General features: G+C 42.4%; 1 protein-coding gene and 1 non-coding gene across 6 annotated transcripts in view; one reads left to right on the top strand and one right to left on the bottom strand.

The window, feature by feature from the left end:
• The window catches only part of NRXN3 (neurexin 3), a 609,682-nt gene that overhangs the window by 217,199 nt on the left and 373,855 nt on the right, over positions 1 to 18,628 (bottom strand). The window lies entirely within an intron of this gene.
• TRNAY-GUA (transfer RNA tyrosine (anticodon GUA)) lies at positions 82 to 153 on the top strand. The gene has a single exon. It is a non-coding gene; the product is annotated as a tRNA-Tyr (tRNA).

The following is an 18,628-nucleotide window of genomic DNA, read 5'->3' as shown; positions in this document are numbered from 1 at the left end:
GGCCAATAAAACCCTGAACCATCCATTTAATTGCTGATGTGAGACCTGCCAGAGTTCTCCCATTTGCTCCGAAGAAGGGCTTCCCAGGTGACTTAGATGGTAAAGAGTCTGCCTGTAATGCAGGAGACCTAGGTTCGATCCCTGGGTTGGGAAGATCCCCTGGAGAAGGGGATGGCTACCTACTCCAGTATTCTTGCCTGGAAAATTCCATGGAGAGAGGAGCCTGCTGGGCCAGACTATAGTCCATGAGTTGCAAAGACACGATTGAGTGACTAACACTTTCCCTGCACCCAGCAAATTCCTGGTAGTAGCTTCTTTGTCAGTCTGGGTCATTGAACGAGGATGACAACAAGCCACAATGCAGCAGACATGGAACATTCGAGAAACAAAGCTTTGTTGCTGTACGCCAGCAAAAATTTGAAGCTGTTTGTTATGGCAACATAACCCAGGCTATCTGGATGATGAACTATGTGCTCGGCAAATAATTTTAATAGAATAATTTTCAAATTCTCACAATTACCCTCCAAAATTTATAGGTTAAAAAGATGAAGATTCAGAGATTTGAGAATTCACACAACTACTAAGAAACATATTTAATATTAGAATGCAGCTCTTTCTAACTTTACAACACATGGATTTTTCACCTTGTTATGTTTCCATTATATGTATTACACGTTGCAACTGAGTTATATATATATGACGGTACACACATTACGTATTTTACACTTTACATCTGTATAACCTGCCGATCTGTCTGCCTAAAGTACTTGCGTGCATTCCAAATGTAGGAATCCTAACAGGTGCTCAGTAAATGCTTGCTAAATTAATGGATGAGTGAATGAATAATGAATTAGAATGTGTGGTCACGATAGGAAAAAAAAAAAAATTGTGCTAATAAGCTTTTACACCATGGGAAGCTAACTAGGATTTTAACAGTATAGGATGAAGCAGAGAATTGGTTATCTATATTGAGAATTTTTATTTGCAATACATCTTAGGCAAAACATATAGTCTCATTATGCTTTATATACACAACCTAAAAATATAAGAAGTGTTAGTCACTCTGTTGTATCTGACTCTTTGTGACCCCCATGGACTGTACTCCACGAGGCTCCTCTGTCCATGGAATTTTCCAGGCAAGAATACTGGAGTGAGTAGCCATTCCCTTCTCCAGGGGATCTTCCCAACCCAGGGATCGAACCCAGGTCTCCCACATGGCAGGCAGATTCTTTATCATCTGAGCCACCAGGGAAATACAAAAGGATAAGGTACAATTTACTTGATTTGTCAGATAATTTCGACTGAGGGAGGTTTTTATTAAAGATCACTAGAATAAAACACCCTGCATTTAGTATATCACTCATGGGTTCTTTTAGTCACTATTAATTATCTTTCAGTGAAGACTGTAAGTCCATCCTTCCAATGTTATAGTCTCCTTGTTCTAGACCCAGGATAACTGTGAGATAATAAGCCATTAGTGTGCACTTCTGGTGTACAAAGCCATGTGCTATGAAGGGATTCAAGATCAGGTCTCTCTCAGTAAGTCCAAGATGGAGAATAAACCTATCAGGAATCACTCAAAAGACAAGGTTCCAAGCTGTGCAGCTGGAGATGGTTTGAACTCCAATTAACATCCCATGACAATGACCCATTCTTCTTCCTTCGATTTTACGTGTGGCTATGTGGCAGGAAGGGCAGGGAGGGAAGAAGAGAAGGTGTGTTCTGGGTCCGGAAGCCTTTATGATTTAGAAGCAGAAGACCCAAGCCCTGTCAAGGTTCTGCATCTTGTGGTCCAGCTGATCTGCAAGAGGTCTCAGCTGTCTCTATGAAAAATGAGAACAGTATTATACAGACAACAATAATACTAATGCCTGTGTTAGATGGCACTTAAGAGAAATGAATGAAACCTTGGCAGATTATAATGTGCTGCACAGAGGATGCTATAAGCATAATGTTAACAGTGGGGGTGTAGATGGCAATAATAGTAAAGGGAGTGAGGATAACTGGGTGAGAAACAGTATGACAGATGATGGGTGAGTCAGAGGCTTTGGACATGCCCTATAGGATAGTTCTCCGTGTATCTGAAATGACTGTCTTCCATTCGAGATCATCAACTCCAGCATCTGTACAGATTGTCCCTAGAAAATTCACGTTAAATGGCTTGGAAATAAATTCTATTTTCCTAAATCTGCACGAGTCGCTACGACCTTTGTACCCACCCGGGAAAATTGCATCCACCTTCTCCCCCGGCTACAGCTGTGCTTGCTCCTGTTGTTTTGCTGATGTCTTGTTGCATGAGGTCAATCAATTAAAGCGGATTAGATCCACAGACCGAAATACTAACAGAGGGCCAAGAGAGATAAGACTGATAAATAGCTCAAGACAGCTCCTTCTCTAACTCCCAGCAAATAAGGAGAAAAAAAAAAAAAGAGAGAGAGGGCAAGCATGGATGACAGCTCAGGACAAAAGAACTCTGACCTGAAGAGGGGAAATCAAGGAAGAACAAGGCAGTTGGTGCAAGTAAATAAGTTGTAAGTCAGATCCAGGGCTAGAACAGTCACTGGTCACACACCAGAATCCTGAGTCATCATGTCCTTCAAACCCACTCTGAACATGCACTGTGGATCCACAGACCCCCATGTCACACTGCCTGGTTTGGTAGTTAAGTCTGACTATCAAGCAAAAATTGAAGTTCATTTCCGTAGGAGCCTCCGTGTTGCGCCAGGGCCTGGAGCAGTCTCCTGGCAGGATTCAGGTGACAGCTGGCAGGGCAGTGCTGACTGAAACCCAGTCCAGACTGAACATCTCCTATAAATGCCTTGTTTCTCCTCCAAATCTCTGCCACAGCTGTGAGGAACCACCCAACGGCCTTAATAAAGAGACCTTAAGCCCTGTGCTCACAGTAAAAGCAAAATCCTCAAAATGAAGAAGAAGCATTTAAATCACCAAGAATGCTTCCAGAATATCTGACATCTTCCCTGCATACATACAAAGTGTGGTCCTGGGACCTGTAGCATCGGCATCGCTTAGGAACTCATTAGAAATGCCAATTCCTGGATCTAAAACCAGACTGTGAAGTGGTAACTTCAGAGTGGGGGCCAGCAGTCTGCATCTTCACAGGCTCTCCAGGTGGTTCAGACACTAGCTCAGGTCTGGGGACCAATTCTTATATGGATGTCTTGGTTCCCCTAGGGCAGTGGTTTCAATTGGGGTAGAGTGGGTGATTTTTGTGCCCAGGGACATTTGGCAATGCCTGGAGATACTTCTGCTTGTCACAGCGGGAGGTGGGGTGCTAACGGAATCTCGGGGGTACAGGCCAGAAATGTTCAATATCCAGCAATGCACAACCAAGAAATGCCTGTCCTATACCACGAATTGTGTCACTGTTGGAAACTGCAGCGGGAAGTACAAAACTTCAGCCACACAACAAACATCCATGGAGCATGTTCTGCCTGACAGAAACCGATCTACAAGCATTTAGATATGCATGATCAGATTGACTTCCCACAATACTCCTCCTATGAGGTGTGTGTGCATGCACATAACACAAACACACACAGCACACACATGTCCATGAGAGCATGCCTGTGTACGCACAGGTGAAGCTGTACTTATTTCGTATAAAACTGGCTGGCCTTCAGAGCACAGGATAAGCCATGAGCATGAGGGGTAATCTGAGTTACTCCTCCTCTATGCTCTATTCCAGTGCCCTTTTTATAGACGTAAATTTGGCAATGCGAGCTCACAGAGCCGGGGAGTGGCAGGCCTGGAACACACGTCCTGCGTTCCGTGTTCTCTGTCTGCTCTTGCAGACATGCATTGCTACTACCCAAGCCTCTATTGCATCCCTGGGTACGATGGCATTAACTGATCATCCCAAATCCATTTTAGTCCCTTGACTCTTCACTACAGCCTAGGTCATTCTAGTCAGTTTCCATGAAGAGGCATAATCAGTTCTAAGTGGGCTTTAAAGGAAAAACTCTGTGTCCTAGAACTAGATATTCTAGCTCAAGGAGGAGCAGCAGCTCCCATAGAAAAGCAAGGCTGGTAAACAGCTCACAACCTTTCAAGACCTATTTTGTGATGGTAAGGAAACCTTCATGGATTCTTCAAAGTGCTCTATCTGCCTATCTTTCAAGTGATAGACAGTTAACATTATGGCTTTGAGGAGAGTGGACCTAGGTGAATAATAAACCTCAACCAAGAATTATTGGTTTCATAAACAAAGGATTCTCAGTCATTTCCATAGATTAATTCCCAGGCTAAACCCTATACTTTTTTTTAGCTGAAGAGGAAAATAAAAAAATAGTATACACATTTCAGAACTGAGAGATTTATTACCTTTGGGATTATCAGAAAATACAATGTAGATGATTGCATTTTTTATGATGCCTTTGGAGACTGGGTATGTAGAAGATTCAGGAGGCAGAATGGTCTGAAGTAAAGACCAGCAACTATGGGCCAAATCTGGCTGTAGCCTGTTCATGTAAATAAAGTTTTATTGGGACACAGCTGTGCTCATTCGTTTCTCTGTGGTCTTTGGCTACTGTAGCAACGCAACAGCAGAGCTGAGCAGTTGCAACAGAAAAGTCTGCTGACCCCCATTGTGAAATCTGGCACAATGGACAGCTAGTTATGATTTTTTTTTTACTTTAGTTTTTGACCAATAGTTTAGGTTAACATGTTCAGAATAACTCAAACACGAGTGGGAGGGTCAAATGGGGAGCCTCCACTGGCTCAACTCAACTATTACTGACAAATAGAGCACATTTCTAATAAGATGAAATATATAAAAATCCATCCAATTGAGGCATAAACTAATCTATTTCAGACCCATTAAGGGTAGTTTAGATACTACAATCAATTCAACATAACTGTTTGAAGGTAGGCAGCTGCGGATACAGAGAAATAAATTTGAGGCTGCTGGCAAAAGCTGATGGTGCCTAGAAGAGGCTGGTAATGGAGGAGATGGAGCAGAGTTGTAAAAGTTATTAAAATTATAATGATATGACATTTTCCTTCTGAAAATGTGTCTGGTTCTGTGGAGTGAATCATGTACATGCTAAAGGCTCGGGACTCTAAAAGCCAACACATATCACTCTGATGCCAGGACTTGAGTTGAATCCATTAGACGGAATGAAAGAAGAGAGTATCACTGCAGCCCAATGAATATCTCAGTCTCCAGGGCTCCCATGCATCTGCAAGACACCTGAGTCCCTTGAGTGATAAATGGTGATTCACGGAGCTCTCTCGGTTTACCTGCAAGGAGAATCGATGGTGTCATCATCTTGGAACGAACATACTGCAATAGAGACTCATTTTTCCTTTGCTAGTTATCGTAAACAAAATGGCCAGCAGACTCTAATATATCAGCGGGGCCTGTCTGCGCTCAGGGACAGTGGTGTGTGTGTGTCCTGGAGATAGTGTTACAGCTTGGTGTTTCATCCAAGTGATGGTTTATGATCCTCCTCTTTGTCAATGATCACCACTGTAACAGTCTCTTTGGGATCTTATCAGTATTTCTAATTCAAAAGGTTCATTCTGACCTACCCCCATTGGCCATAATAAAAGCAAGAGAGGGAAGCAAAAAAAAAAAAAAAAGGGAAATTTAAACAAGCTGGCACAAATAAGAAGGCAGGCTTTCTGGCCTCCAAGCTGGTTTCAAAGTCACTGTAGGGGAAAGTAATCCGGGTGTCCCAGCAAAAGTATGAAAAAAAGAACACTTTCCCTGGGGCCCGGGGGAGATGAGTGAAAGTCACCCAAATGTGAGACTTGAAAACGTGTCACAGGGAGATGACTCATGCCTTTGGAAAAGCATCCAACATAGCAGCATTGAGAATTATTTCAAAGCTGCATGATCCTTTGATAGAATAATTAGAAAGCACATCTCCTTATCTTAATTTACTTGAATTTAGTCTTGCTACCAAGCTGTAAAGTGAATACGTCTCACCCGAGTGGGAGAAATACCCCTGAGATACTAGGAAGTTGTTGTTCGTCTATGATCTGGCATGCACTGTGAGCCACCCGGGAGCTAACCACAGCTTCAAATACACAAATTATCCACGGAGTTTATAATAAATCCATGCACAATATGAAGAAGTATTTCTATTATGGCATTTAAAGGGCACAAACATTCCTTATTCTCTCCTTTATGAGTGTGCTACAATTTTATCCACTGATATAAAGATGCTAAATGTTTGCATCCAAAAGTCTAAGGAACACATTGCTAGGGAAATAGAGGTTGTATGTGTATGCATGCCCACAAAGTGTGTGCACATGTGTGTGTTGAAGCAAGACCTTAAAACTTAATGTAGCCCAAAGCTAGTTTCTCAGACCCTCTCCTTCATATTTTAAGTAAAGGGATGCTGATTCAGGAGAACCCAGGCCTCTCTGTGTAGATCAAAAAGCAGCTGTAGACAAGCTTTTATCATGCCCCTGGATGGCCCCTGAACAGTCAGGGCAATGCTTGGGACTTTACTTCCTAGCAGCCTTCTTAGGAATGCGAATCTATCACACATAAAACTCAGCACAAGCTATGGATTCACATGATCAGGCTGATCTACGGTCAACATGAGCTCCAGGGAATGAATGGCTTGATCATTCGGAATCACTTATCCAGTAACTCAGAGGCAGAACAGATCTCCTAGGCTGGCTCACACCAACACTGAATGAGGTATTCTTTCTGACATGGAGAAGAGACTTCCTTCTGATAGAGAGTCCAGTTTTCCTAGCCAGTGGACAAAGACCTACAGGGATAAATAATATCCTGCATGCGTGCTGTCCCAGAGCCATCTTTAACTAGTCATCCCATAATCCCTCCAGTATCCACTCAACAACAGAGCTGACTGTTTGCATTGATTCATTCCAACTTTTTCGTAATGGAACAGTTCTTTTTCCCGGTTACATCATGAGCATCGTGAGGGTAGAAGATACATTTATGTCCTTCTCCATATAGACCAATAAATGTTCAGCTGAGCACCTAACACAGTGGTTAAAGCATCTTTGCATTTCTCAGCAAGTAACACTTGAGTGTAACATTTCCATCCATGGTCCATTTATTGCTTTGCGACTTTTGCTATGATTTTGCTTTGAGTGCTTTTGAAAATGTGACCCATGACGACGACTCAGGGGACCGTGGGCACTACCTTATTTCACACAGCCTACTAAAACAGTATCCAGGATAATTGCCAACAAGCCTGTGCAGCCCAAGGAGAACTTGCTCCAAAGACTTGGAGGTGAGAGGTTTAGTAATCCGTTACCACGGTCCTCAATCCACTTTGATTTTTTAAAAATTCAAATTAGATTCAAATAAAAGTCCTAGGGATGGAATGACTCCATACCATTACCAGTTCCTCGAACTATTTGATTCTCATAAACAACATCTTAACTGTTGAAACATCCAGGAGTCCAGACTTTCAGGAGACTCTCTCCATTTTCCTGCCTTCTCCTCTGCTCCTCAATGCAGTGACTGCTGGGCAGTGCCACAGCCAAGCTCTGCCCTTGGGGGCCTGTTCCCTCATCACAGTTGCTAGGGCCACCTTTTAGTGAGCTGTACTATAATCTCCATCCAGTGTCAATTTGCACTAGACTTACCAAATGCTACCTTTATTTCTCCAAGTAAAGGTTGCCTAAGTCTGAGTCAACTCACAGAGGACTGGCAATCAAGTATCTACTGATTATACACTCTAGACAGGGCACTTTGTCAGACCCATCAGAAGCTAAAGAATAGATTTAGCATGATTCAGAGAATCCCATGGATGGAGGAGCCTGGCAGGCTGAAGTCCATGGGGTCGCTAAGAGTCAGACACGACTGAGTGACTTCACTTTCACTTTTCACTTTCGGGTCGCATAGAGTTGGACACGACTGAAGCGACTTAGCAGCAGCAGCAGCAGCCCTTAAGAGTGTAAACTCAGTACCATTTTTCTAGATTTCATACACATGTGTTAATATACAATATTTGTCTTTCTCTTTCTGACTTACTTCACTCTGTGCAATAGGCTCTAGGTCCATCCCCCTCATTAGGACTGACTCAAATGCATTCTTTCTTATAGCTAAGTAATATTTCATTGTGTGTATGTACCACAATTTCTGTATCCATTCATCTGTTGATAGACATCTAGGTTGCTTCCATGTTCTAGCTGTTGTAAAAAGTGCTGCAACGAACAATGGTGTATAAGCATCTCTTGCGATTATGGTTTTCTCAGGGTACATGTGTGGTAGTAGATTATTGGGTCCTACGGTACTATTTACAGGGCGGCAGTGGAGACACGGAACAGGCTGCGGACACAGTGCGGGAAGGGAGGGTGGGATGGAAACATACATGACCATACGTGAAATACATGGGCAGTGGGAATTTTCTGTGTGACACAGGGGGTCAACCCAGTGCTCTGAGACAACCTAGAGGGTAGGATGCAGTGGGAGATGGGAGGGAGGTTCAAGAGGGAGGGGACAAGGTATGCCTAGGGCTGATTCATGTCGATGTTTGGCAGAAACCATCACAGTAGTGAAAAACAATCATCATCCAATAAAAATTTTTAAAATAAATAAAAACATCTAGAATCTTAAGAAGAGTGTAAACTCCACCATGATATTGTAAAAAGGCATTAGTGTGGGAATCAGTAGACATGGATCTCAGTTCTAGTTGTTTACTTAACGCAACTCATGGGACAGGTCACAAGTACTCTGGGTGTAGTTTCCTCGAGTGTAAGACAGGGTTGGCATCACTGAGCTCTCGGGCGGTGATGAAGGTAAAAAGAGAGAGAGATGTTTGTGATAGCCACTTGAAAATTATGGGGCACTGAAAACAAAAAGCGTCTCGTTACAAATCAGGTGGGGACAAATACAAAGGAAAAACAAGCACACGATTCTCTAAATTAAGACAGAAGGAATAAAAATAAACATCTCAAGTCAGTCCTTGACAAATTGCCCAGGTGACTGGCGGTAGAGGATTTACTGTGTGTCCTCAGGACAGAAAATGCCACCTTCTTTAGTAGGGGGTCAGGCCAATGATGGGGAAAATGTGGGGTTAGATCAGACATATTTAAGTAATAAAAATGAGGAAGGAGGAATGGCAGGAGTTTAGAAGGTTGATACTATTGGAATGAAAATGAAATTCAGTCTGAGATAAAGAAAAATAGGCAATACTAGGCAAAAAAAAAAAAAAAACCCACTTGAGAATATCAACCAGCTAAAACTTCAGTAATGTTGCTGAGACACAAACCATTGCATGTTAAGATAGACTTCAGGGCTCAACAAATCCAAGCAAAAAGAAAGCATGTTTAAGGTTCATAAGCATGCTAAATATTGGAGAATATTTTCTTTCTTGCCCAAAGGGCCCTCCCCAGACTCCCCAGCAAATGTTTCCTGGATAATGGCTCAATTACATTTCTGGAAAACTATAGACTCAAAATAAATCTAAATAAAATCCTTTATTCCCCAAGTGTGCCCTGCTGTTGATTCCCCAGCTTTCCGCTGCTGACATTTCTCTTCTGGCAGGAAAGTGTTAGCTGTTTAAAAGGACAGTGGTTTGCGCTGTGCTTATACTCGATCTTGGCCCAGAGGCCCAGGGTCCATCGGAGCAGACACCAACCAAGTTATGCTAGAGCACCCATGTTTCAGCAGTCAGCAGTTATCTTACTGTTGCTAACTCGTCATATCTCTGTTCAGTGACATCTTTGAGTCATTTTAGGCAGTGATTAAGGTCAGAGGAAAGTAAAAACTTAGAAGGAGAGGGAAGGAAGTAATAGGGAGACAGACAAGGAATTAGATGAGTGTGACTAAAGCTATCTGCCAAGCCTTCTGAAAGAACAGAAAACTAGCTCCCTAAGCCCCCCCACATAGATGTATTTCTTGCCACTCTACTTTGTACTGACTTCAAGAAACTTTCTGCAGGCAAATACCTGAGGTCAACACCTTAGAAAGCTAGCTACAAGGAGAAACACCTTCCTTAACAGACAGCAGGATGAATTTCTGATTCAGTTGCCAAAGGATGACTGCCAATAAGCCATTCCACCTGTGCTCACCAGACAACCAGGATCAGCCACAGAAACAAGCACACAGGGCACCTAAGACCAAGCATCCACGACACACAGGTCTCATCTCCTCTGGCGCAGGGCAGAAAGGGCCTGTGATCAGATGTCTACTCCCAGAGGGACGAATCAAACTCCAGTATTCTTGCCTAGATAATCCCATGGACAGGGGAGCTTGGCGGGCTACAGTCCATGGGGCTGCAGAGAGTTGGACAAGGCTGTGAGTGCATGCACGTGTTGAACCTGGCAGGGTGTACCTCTTGGAAGAGTAATGAAAGCTGTGTTCAGGTTTGATTTTTCTCCGTTGATTATTTTTCTCCAATAAAAGCTTATTAGTTGTGCTGTGTAAAACAGAAGTTACAAATAATCTATAAAGTAGACCAGGCCCTCAGATGTATACTATTATATTTTTAAATGGAGGTTCTCATAGTATCTTTTAAAATGTGCCTTAGTTTTCAACATTTAAAAGTCAGAAGGTCTCTCATAAATAGGTTTCTACAATCTTTGAAAGCAACACTGGGATAATATTTCTAAAACATGATTAAAGGCCAGAACTGATTGCAGGAAGAAGGCATGCGTGCTCAGTTGTGTCTGACTCTTTGCGACCCCATGGACTGTATCCTGCCAGGCTCCTTTGTCCATGGGATTCTTCAGACAAGAGTAATGAAGGGGCTTGCCATTTCCGTCTCCAGGGGATCTTCCCAACACAGGGATTGAACCCACATCTCCCTCAACTCCTGCATTGGCAGGCAGATTCTTTACTACTGAGCCACCTGGGAAGGCGGAGGAGAAGGGCACAAGTTGCCCAGTGAACAGTCTCTCCCACCCCCTCTTGACTATTAGATGAGAAGTCTGAGTGTAGCTTGCCATTTATCACTTGTTTTGCACTGTAAAGATGAAAGGGAATTATAGGGTTGCCCAAAAGATTCATTCAGGTTTTTCTATAAGATATCATCACATGACTAGCAATGTCTCTGAACCTCAACAAAAGACATATTAAGAACCATGGGATTCAAGAAAAATAAGAGCAAGTGCATTTTTTTTCTTATACCCTATTCCATTTTAATCACTTAAATTATCAGTCTGCCCTTTGTAAATGTTTCTGGTTTTTAAACACCTAATGTACCATAATAGTCATATTATTTTTAAAAATATATATATTTATTTATTTTTGGCTGTTCTGGATTGGGTCTTTGATGTGATGCGTGGGCTCTCTGTTGCTCCTTGCAGGCTTTCTCTGGTTGCAGTGAGCGGGGTGGGATCTCCTCTCTATTTGCGGCATGTGGGCTTCTTTTGCTGCGGAGCACAGGCTCTAGAACATGCAGGCTTAGCTGCCTGTGGCATGTGGGATTTCCCAGATCAGGGATTGAACTGGTGTCCTCTGTATTGGCAGGCAGATTCTTAACCACTGGATCACCAGGGAAGTCCCACATACTTATGAGGAAGACAGGTTTGGCTTTGGATCTTAATTCTATCACTTACTTGACCAAATTGTTTAGATTTTCTAAGCTTCAATTTTCCCATCTTTAATGTTGAGAAAATATTACCTACCATAAAAGCTTGTTATGAGGATAAAACAATCTATGCAGGCAGCTAGCACACAATAGAAGACACTCTAGGAATTGTTTTTTTTTTTTTTTCCTTCCCCTTTGAAGGGTTGGGATGAATTAAGCAGACTCGATCATAAAATCACACACACATATGAAGTGCCTGCCAAATTGTAATGACCCAACTGCTGCTTCAGAGAGATGGCTCAGCTCAAGGTTTTAATGCACTTTTCATGAACTGAAGCACAACAACAAAATCTATCACTGTTAGGCAGCCTCATAAGAAGATCCGATTTAAACAAAATAGACTTCCTTTTGAGCTCTGAAATATGGTAGCTACCTTCACCTTGACTTAGAGACACACCAGTAGGAAATGTACACTTAGCCAATGAACAGCAGGATTAATAAATGCCAGCAAAGATAATGATAATAAAATGCATTGTTGAAAGTTTCCTAAGAGCAGACCATCCAGTATAGAAAGGTACATATAAATTTTATGCAAACACACTTTTAGTTCTGTGAGTTCATATATCAGCATGACTACAACCATCGAGAAAAATTTAACGTAGGCCACTGCTCTAGAACGACCATTTAATTTTGAGCAGACCATGATATTGAAAAAAAAAATTAAGTTATATAACACACTTGCCAAATAAATAAAAAAATGTTCATTGCAATGTAACAGCTAGAAAAACAGAATCGCTACTCTACCATGTTGAGGATTAAGTGGGCAATAAATCATAGCCGTCTGCATTCTGAATTCCAAGCCAATTGAGGAATAGACCCAGCCTAAAGGACAGCCAACTTCATTGCTCGTAAAGCTGAATGTGGGAACTGGTCTGGGACGAGAGTTGGACCTGGCCTTACACCAGACTTCTACTCATATTCCTTGTCCCCTTCTCTTCTCCATTGTCTCCTGCAAAGATGAAACTGGCTTGGGCCTGTGTGCACTCAGTACAGGGATAAAAAAGCTCTCTAAACAGAAAGAGTAAGGGGTCTCACCAGATATGTGCAGACCCTTCATCCAATCCCACCACTAAATAAGGAATTGAAGAGAAGGTACAAGAAGTGTCACCCCTAAATGTTCTTTCCAGGACAGAGAATTGCTTCATAGTATACATGCACATTCGGAGAAGGCAGTGGCACCCCACTCCAGTACTCTTGCCTGGAAAATCCATGGACGGAGGAGCCTGGTAGGCTGCAGTCCATGGGGTCGCTAGGAGTCGGACACGACTGAGCGACTTCACTTTCACTTTTCACTTTCATGCATCGGAGAAGGAAATGGCAACCCACTCCAGTGTTCTTGCCTGGAGAATCCCAGGGATGGGGGAGCCTGGTGGGCTGCCGTCTATGGGGTCGCACAGAGTCAGACACGACTGAAGTGACTTAGCAGCAGCAGCAGCAGCATACACGCACGTGGGGCTTCCCAGATGGCACTCGTGCTAAGGAACCCACCTGATAGGGATGAAATGCAGGAGATGAGAAAGACATGTTGATCCCTGGTGGGGAAGATCCCCTGGAGGAGGGCATGCCAACTCACTCCAGTATTCTTGCATGGAGAATCCCATGGACAGCGGAGCCTGGCAGCCTATAGCCCATAGGGTCGCACCAAGTTGGACACTACTGAAGCAACTTAGCACACCCACACGCAAATATCTACATAGATAATGGAACTATCTCTTTTCTATTTTTGAAACTTTTCTTCAGGTACCCCTACCAATAAAGATTGACCCATAAGAGCAGCTTTTGTTGTTGTTTAGTCACTAAGTTGTATCCAACTCTTAAATGACCCCAAGGACTGTAGCCCACCAGGCTCCTCTGTCCATGGGATTTCCCAGGCAAGAATTCTGGAATGGGTTGTCATTTCTTTCTCAGGGAATCTATCTGACCCAGGGATTAAACCCATGTCTCCTGCATTGGCAGGCAGATTCTTTACCACAGAACTACCAAGGAAGCCCATAAGAGAAGCTGCTGCTAAGTCACTTCAGTCGTGTCCGACTTTCTATGTCCCCATGGACCGTAGCCCGCCAGGCTCCTCTGTCCATGGGATTCTCCAGGCAAGAATACTGGAGTGGGTTGCCATGCCCTCCTCCAGGGGACCTTCCTGACCCAGGGTTCGAACCCACACCTCCTGCATTGGCAGGCGGTTCTTTACCACGAGCGCCACTTGGAAAGCCCCTATAAGAGAAGCTGGAGAGACAATATCCAGGCATCTAAAGAGGACTTGTTATCTGGAGGTTGGTATATGTTTAGAGGTTTGAAATGTTTACTTTATGATCAGGTGAAGCTGCCTTCAACTAACCAGTTACCACTAACTGTTGATAACCACCATTGCTTCTGTTGATTACTGAAATTCTTAGCAACGTGTAGCTGATGACTTAGACTTTTGGACGTTGCAGTGCCAGAAAAAATACCAGAAAGAGAAATGTTAAATATGACACATGGGGCTTCCCTGGTAGTCCAGTGGCTAAGACTCTGCACTCCCAATGCAGGAGTCCCGGGTCCAATCGCTGGTCAGGAAACTGGACCCTACGTGCTGCAAATAAGAGCCTGCATGCCTAAATGAAGACCCGAGTACCATAACTAAGAGCTGGCACAGCCAAGTAAATACATTTTTAATCAATAAGTAAACATGAATTATAAGCAAAGAAATTAGCAATCCTAATTGGTAAGGTTTTAGGAGGCCTGTGGAACTTTCTTTATATCACAAACTTCTGCCTCCATCCTAAGGGCCCAGAGCTTGGCTGTCATTTACATCACCAGCCAGGATTCCTTAGCACAGCCCAACTATGCTGTCAACCCACATCCCAAGGAATGCATATAATCACCATATTTACTGTGATGACCCAGGCAATAACGATACCCACCGCCTGTAAGAAACTAAAACGCACGTGTCATTTTGGAGATGTTACTTGCTCAGGTGGGGTTGCCTGTCAGCTGTCTCTGGCCGAGCGATACAACCTACAATTTAGTTAACAAACTGAGACATCATAGAAATCAGTGCTTTTAACAGGCTTCCTCAAATCACTTGGGTTTTTCCACCTGTCTTACATGTCACAAGTCTCTGGCAATGTGGCACGAGTGGGAGGAGGTTCCAGTGGAGTTGAAAAGAAGAGAAAAAAATGGGGGAAAAAAAAAAGGCAAAATAGTTGGCTGAATTCTAAAGTGGAATCTGCCCTAGAAGTAGAAAATCCAGAAAAAAACAAAACACATTTGTTGGCTCCAGTAGTTCTATTGTCGCCAGCTGGGCAAGTTTCAAACTCTTCAGCCTTGCAGCCCAGATCTTCCATTAGCAGGGGCCAACCTTTATTCCCGGCCTTCTTACCAAACTTCCTCAACCTTTCACCCTGTCTGCATCCACTGATTAGTCTCATCATTCATTTAGCAAGTCTGCATTAAGAACCTAATATATAAAAACTTTTGTTCTAGGTATTAATTCTAATGTGAACAGACCATTTCTACCACTCAAGTGCTCCTGTGCTGATGATGCTCAGGCCTGAGGATGGAATGGATGGTGGCAACTATCAAGAAGAACAGAGACTGGACTTGGGTTTATTTTAAAAATGAAGAGAATACAGGGAACCCATCTTAGTATAAAGGCTTCCAGGAAGCCACCTAGTAGATTGATCTGTTAATTTTCACAAGAGTTTTCACTGATCTTTATGATCTATTTAAAGACAATGAAAAATATGGAAGCAGTAGAAGTGGTTTTAGGTTAGAGAGATATAGGAAGGTTTTACAATGGAAGAAGAGTTTAAATTCAGCCCTGAATGTGGACAGAATGGGGATGGTCCAGTTTAGATGAGTTCACATCAACAGAACTATAAAGATGCAAGATCTCTGAAACTGGGTTTGGAATCCAGGAAACCTGGGTTTAACCCTGGACTATTTCATGTGAATCAAGTCACATCAAATAAGTCTTGCAGTTTCTCTGAGTATTGTCTTTCTTATCTTAAAAAAAAAGATAATAAAATAAAAGTACTTAGTCTATGCTGTACACAGAGTAATTACAAAAGCTGAGATAATATATGTAAAAGTGCATGGAAAATTATAATGTGCAATACACATACGATCATTAGGTGCTCTGCATTAATTGTTCATTTGATTTTAAACGTAGATGGCTGCTTCTTCTTCTAGCTTTTACTTTGATAATTTTTAAAAGACTGCTTGCACCCTTTTTAAAACTTTCAATAGAAGCAGGAAATGCTTCGCTTCTTACTTATCTATTTCTTTTATCATAAAAAAATCAAAGTGTTCCTTGGAAATCATCTCATTAATCTCTTGGAGGGAGGTAAGATAGAGGACACATACTTTGCACGATTATAAATGAATCTCAGTTTTGCAAATGGAAAAGCCTGACTTTTGAGGCTTGCCTTAGCCACATAGAGAGTAAAAACAGCACCGAAAATGACCTGGCCATCTCTTTATCCAATTTTATGTTCTCCTCATTATTACATGCATCCCCAAATCTTATTCTCCCAGGAGACTTCCAAGGATAGATCTGGCTTATCAGTTCTGAAATAAGTAATACTTTACATAACTGTTTTTAGCCCCTGCTTTTTCATCTGAACAACAACCTTAAAAAAAACCTAGCAAACAGGATTTTGAGGCAGTGAAAAAGGAATAATACACATGTAATATTTATGAAAGAAACCTAGTCCAGGATCTGTAACACGTCAAATGAAAAATAAAGGCTAGCTCCTTTTGTTTTACAGGAAGAAAACTTGGTTTACATAAATCTCATGAGTGTTGCCCTGACATGTATGGAGTTGAGTCTAACATTGAAAAGCACTTAGACTGATCATTAGTAATAAATCTCAGAACCAAGTTTCAACCAATCAATAAGCATCTGTTGTGTACACAGCACATACCAACACTTGTGCTAGATCCTAAAGACATAAAGATACACAGGACACAGTATAAGTTTTCCAAAAGTTTAACTGAGAAGCTGAGACAAGACATGGACAAAATAGCAGGTAAAAAATAGAAAGTGGTTAAAGGCAAATACACAGACAAGCAAAATTCAACAGGTTTCATGGAACAGGTGACTGATAGGTTGGGTTCATGAAAGATGGGTAGGATTTCAAAAAATGGAAACAGTGAAAATAATGTTGATGAAACTGCATTCTAAGCAATGAGACGAGCACAGTCCAAAGGAAAGATGAGGTCTAGTCAGTGGATGAATTTGGTGAGAGCACAGTGTATACAATAAAGAGAAATGACTTTGCTGGATACAAACGCAGGTTGAGGTTGAATCATGTTTGGCTTCGGAGGTTCTACTAATGAATAAAACTTGTCTTTAGTTGGGAACCCATTGAGTTGAATGACAGAAAATATTGTTTAAAAATATTTGAGCATGTTGTGAGCAGATGGAGAAGAAGCAGAGGAGGGGAAATGTAACAGATAACAGAGAAATGAGCTAACAGATGGCATGAGGTCCCAGAAGAGACCACAGGGCAGGAGGCCAGGGACACAGGTAGCTCAGCTACCTGTGAGGGGCACAAGGCATTCTTCCTGAGACAGAAAAGGAAGCCAGAATAGTAGCAGCTGCATTAGGATGTAGGGAGCTCACCCTCATTTGATGAAGACATATACTTTTAAAAGTACAATCATTTGTTAGAAACATTGCAGAGGGGATTTTTAAATTGAGTTGGGGTGGAACTGGGGCATTTATGTGTATGTACCTGTGTGTTAGTTGCCCAGTCATGTCCAATTCTTTGTGACCCATGGACTGTAGCCTGCCAGGCTCCTCTGTCCATGGAATTCTCCAGGCAAGAGTACATTGCCTTCCCTTCTCTAGGGGAACATCCCCACCCAGGGACAGAACCTGGGTCTCCACCATTGTAGGCAGATTCTTTACTATCTGAGCCACTAGGGAAGCCCAGGACATTTATGGTCCCTTCTGAATCCGTGGCAGGGGATATACCAATTGAGGCATCATTTTCAAAATGGAGAAATAGTTCAGTTCATACAAATAATCAGTAAATCTACTCAGAAGAGGAATTATTAAATGGCAGGTGAAATTTACTAACAGAAGGATTTTGTTCAATTGGCAAAGAGTCTTTTTCTGTTTATTTAAAAAAAAAAAAAAAGCCTACACCCAGCTTCGGATCCAAACATTTATTACCTTTTTGGTCTTTATGAGTACTTGACTTTGTGACTTCTGGGCTTTCGAAACTACAAGGAGATGCAATAAGCTATCACAGCTTCACCAAGAATAGTCACACCAAACTAATCTCATTTTCTTGAGAATACATTTACCAAGGGGGAAGGTCAGCAAGATGATGTGGGCAGAGTGTAAAAATCACAACAAAGAGTCAGACAAGGGCTTTAGTGATATCTCTGAGATCACAATGGAGAAAAATGGGGACCATTCACACATTACGAGGATTTATAGATGGCCCACTAAGCAGATGGCTGGATCTGGCAGGGCTGGCGGCAGGGCCAAGTTCTCAGCAACTCCCTGCTCAATATTTGTATCAGTGACTTGGATGAAGGAAAAAAAGCCAGGGTTAGAAATTCCCCTCTGTCTTACATATGGGAGGAATACCCTGAAATGTCAGAATGTAAATGTTATGGTTTTTCCAGTAGGCATGTATGGATGTGAGAGTTGGACTACAAAGAAAGCTGAGCACCGAAGAATTGATGCTTTTGAATTGTGGTGTTGGAGAAGACTCTTGGGAGTCCTTTGGACAGCAAAGAGATCCAACCAGTCCATCCAAATGGAAATCAGTCCTGAATATTCATTGGAAGGACTGATGCTGAAGCTGAAACTCCAATACTTTGGCCACCTGATGCGAAGAACTGACTCAATGGAAAAAAAACCCTGATGCTGGGAGAGATTGAAGGTAGGAGGAGAGGGGGATGACAGAGGATGAGATGGTTGGATGGCATCACCGACTCAATGGACATGAGTTTGAGCAACCTCCAGGAGTTGCTGATGGACAGGGAGGCCTGGTGTGCTGAGGTCGCAAAGAGTTGGACACAACTGAGCTACTGAACTGAACTGAACTGAAATGCTATGGAAAATAGAGGATATAACTCAATGAAAT

This window comes from Bos javanicus, chromosome 10 (assembly GCF_032452875.1).
Source record: "Bos javanicus breed banteng chromosome 10, ARS-OSU_banteng_1.0, whole genome shotgun sequence".
In the NCBI taxonomy this organism is placed as follows: Eukaryota; Metazoa; Chordata; class Mammalia; order Artiodactyla; family Bovidae; genus Bos; species Bos javanicus.
Note: the sequence above shows the minus strand (reverse complement) of the source record. Positions and strands in the feature narration are given on the sequence as shown.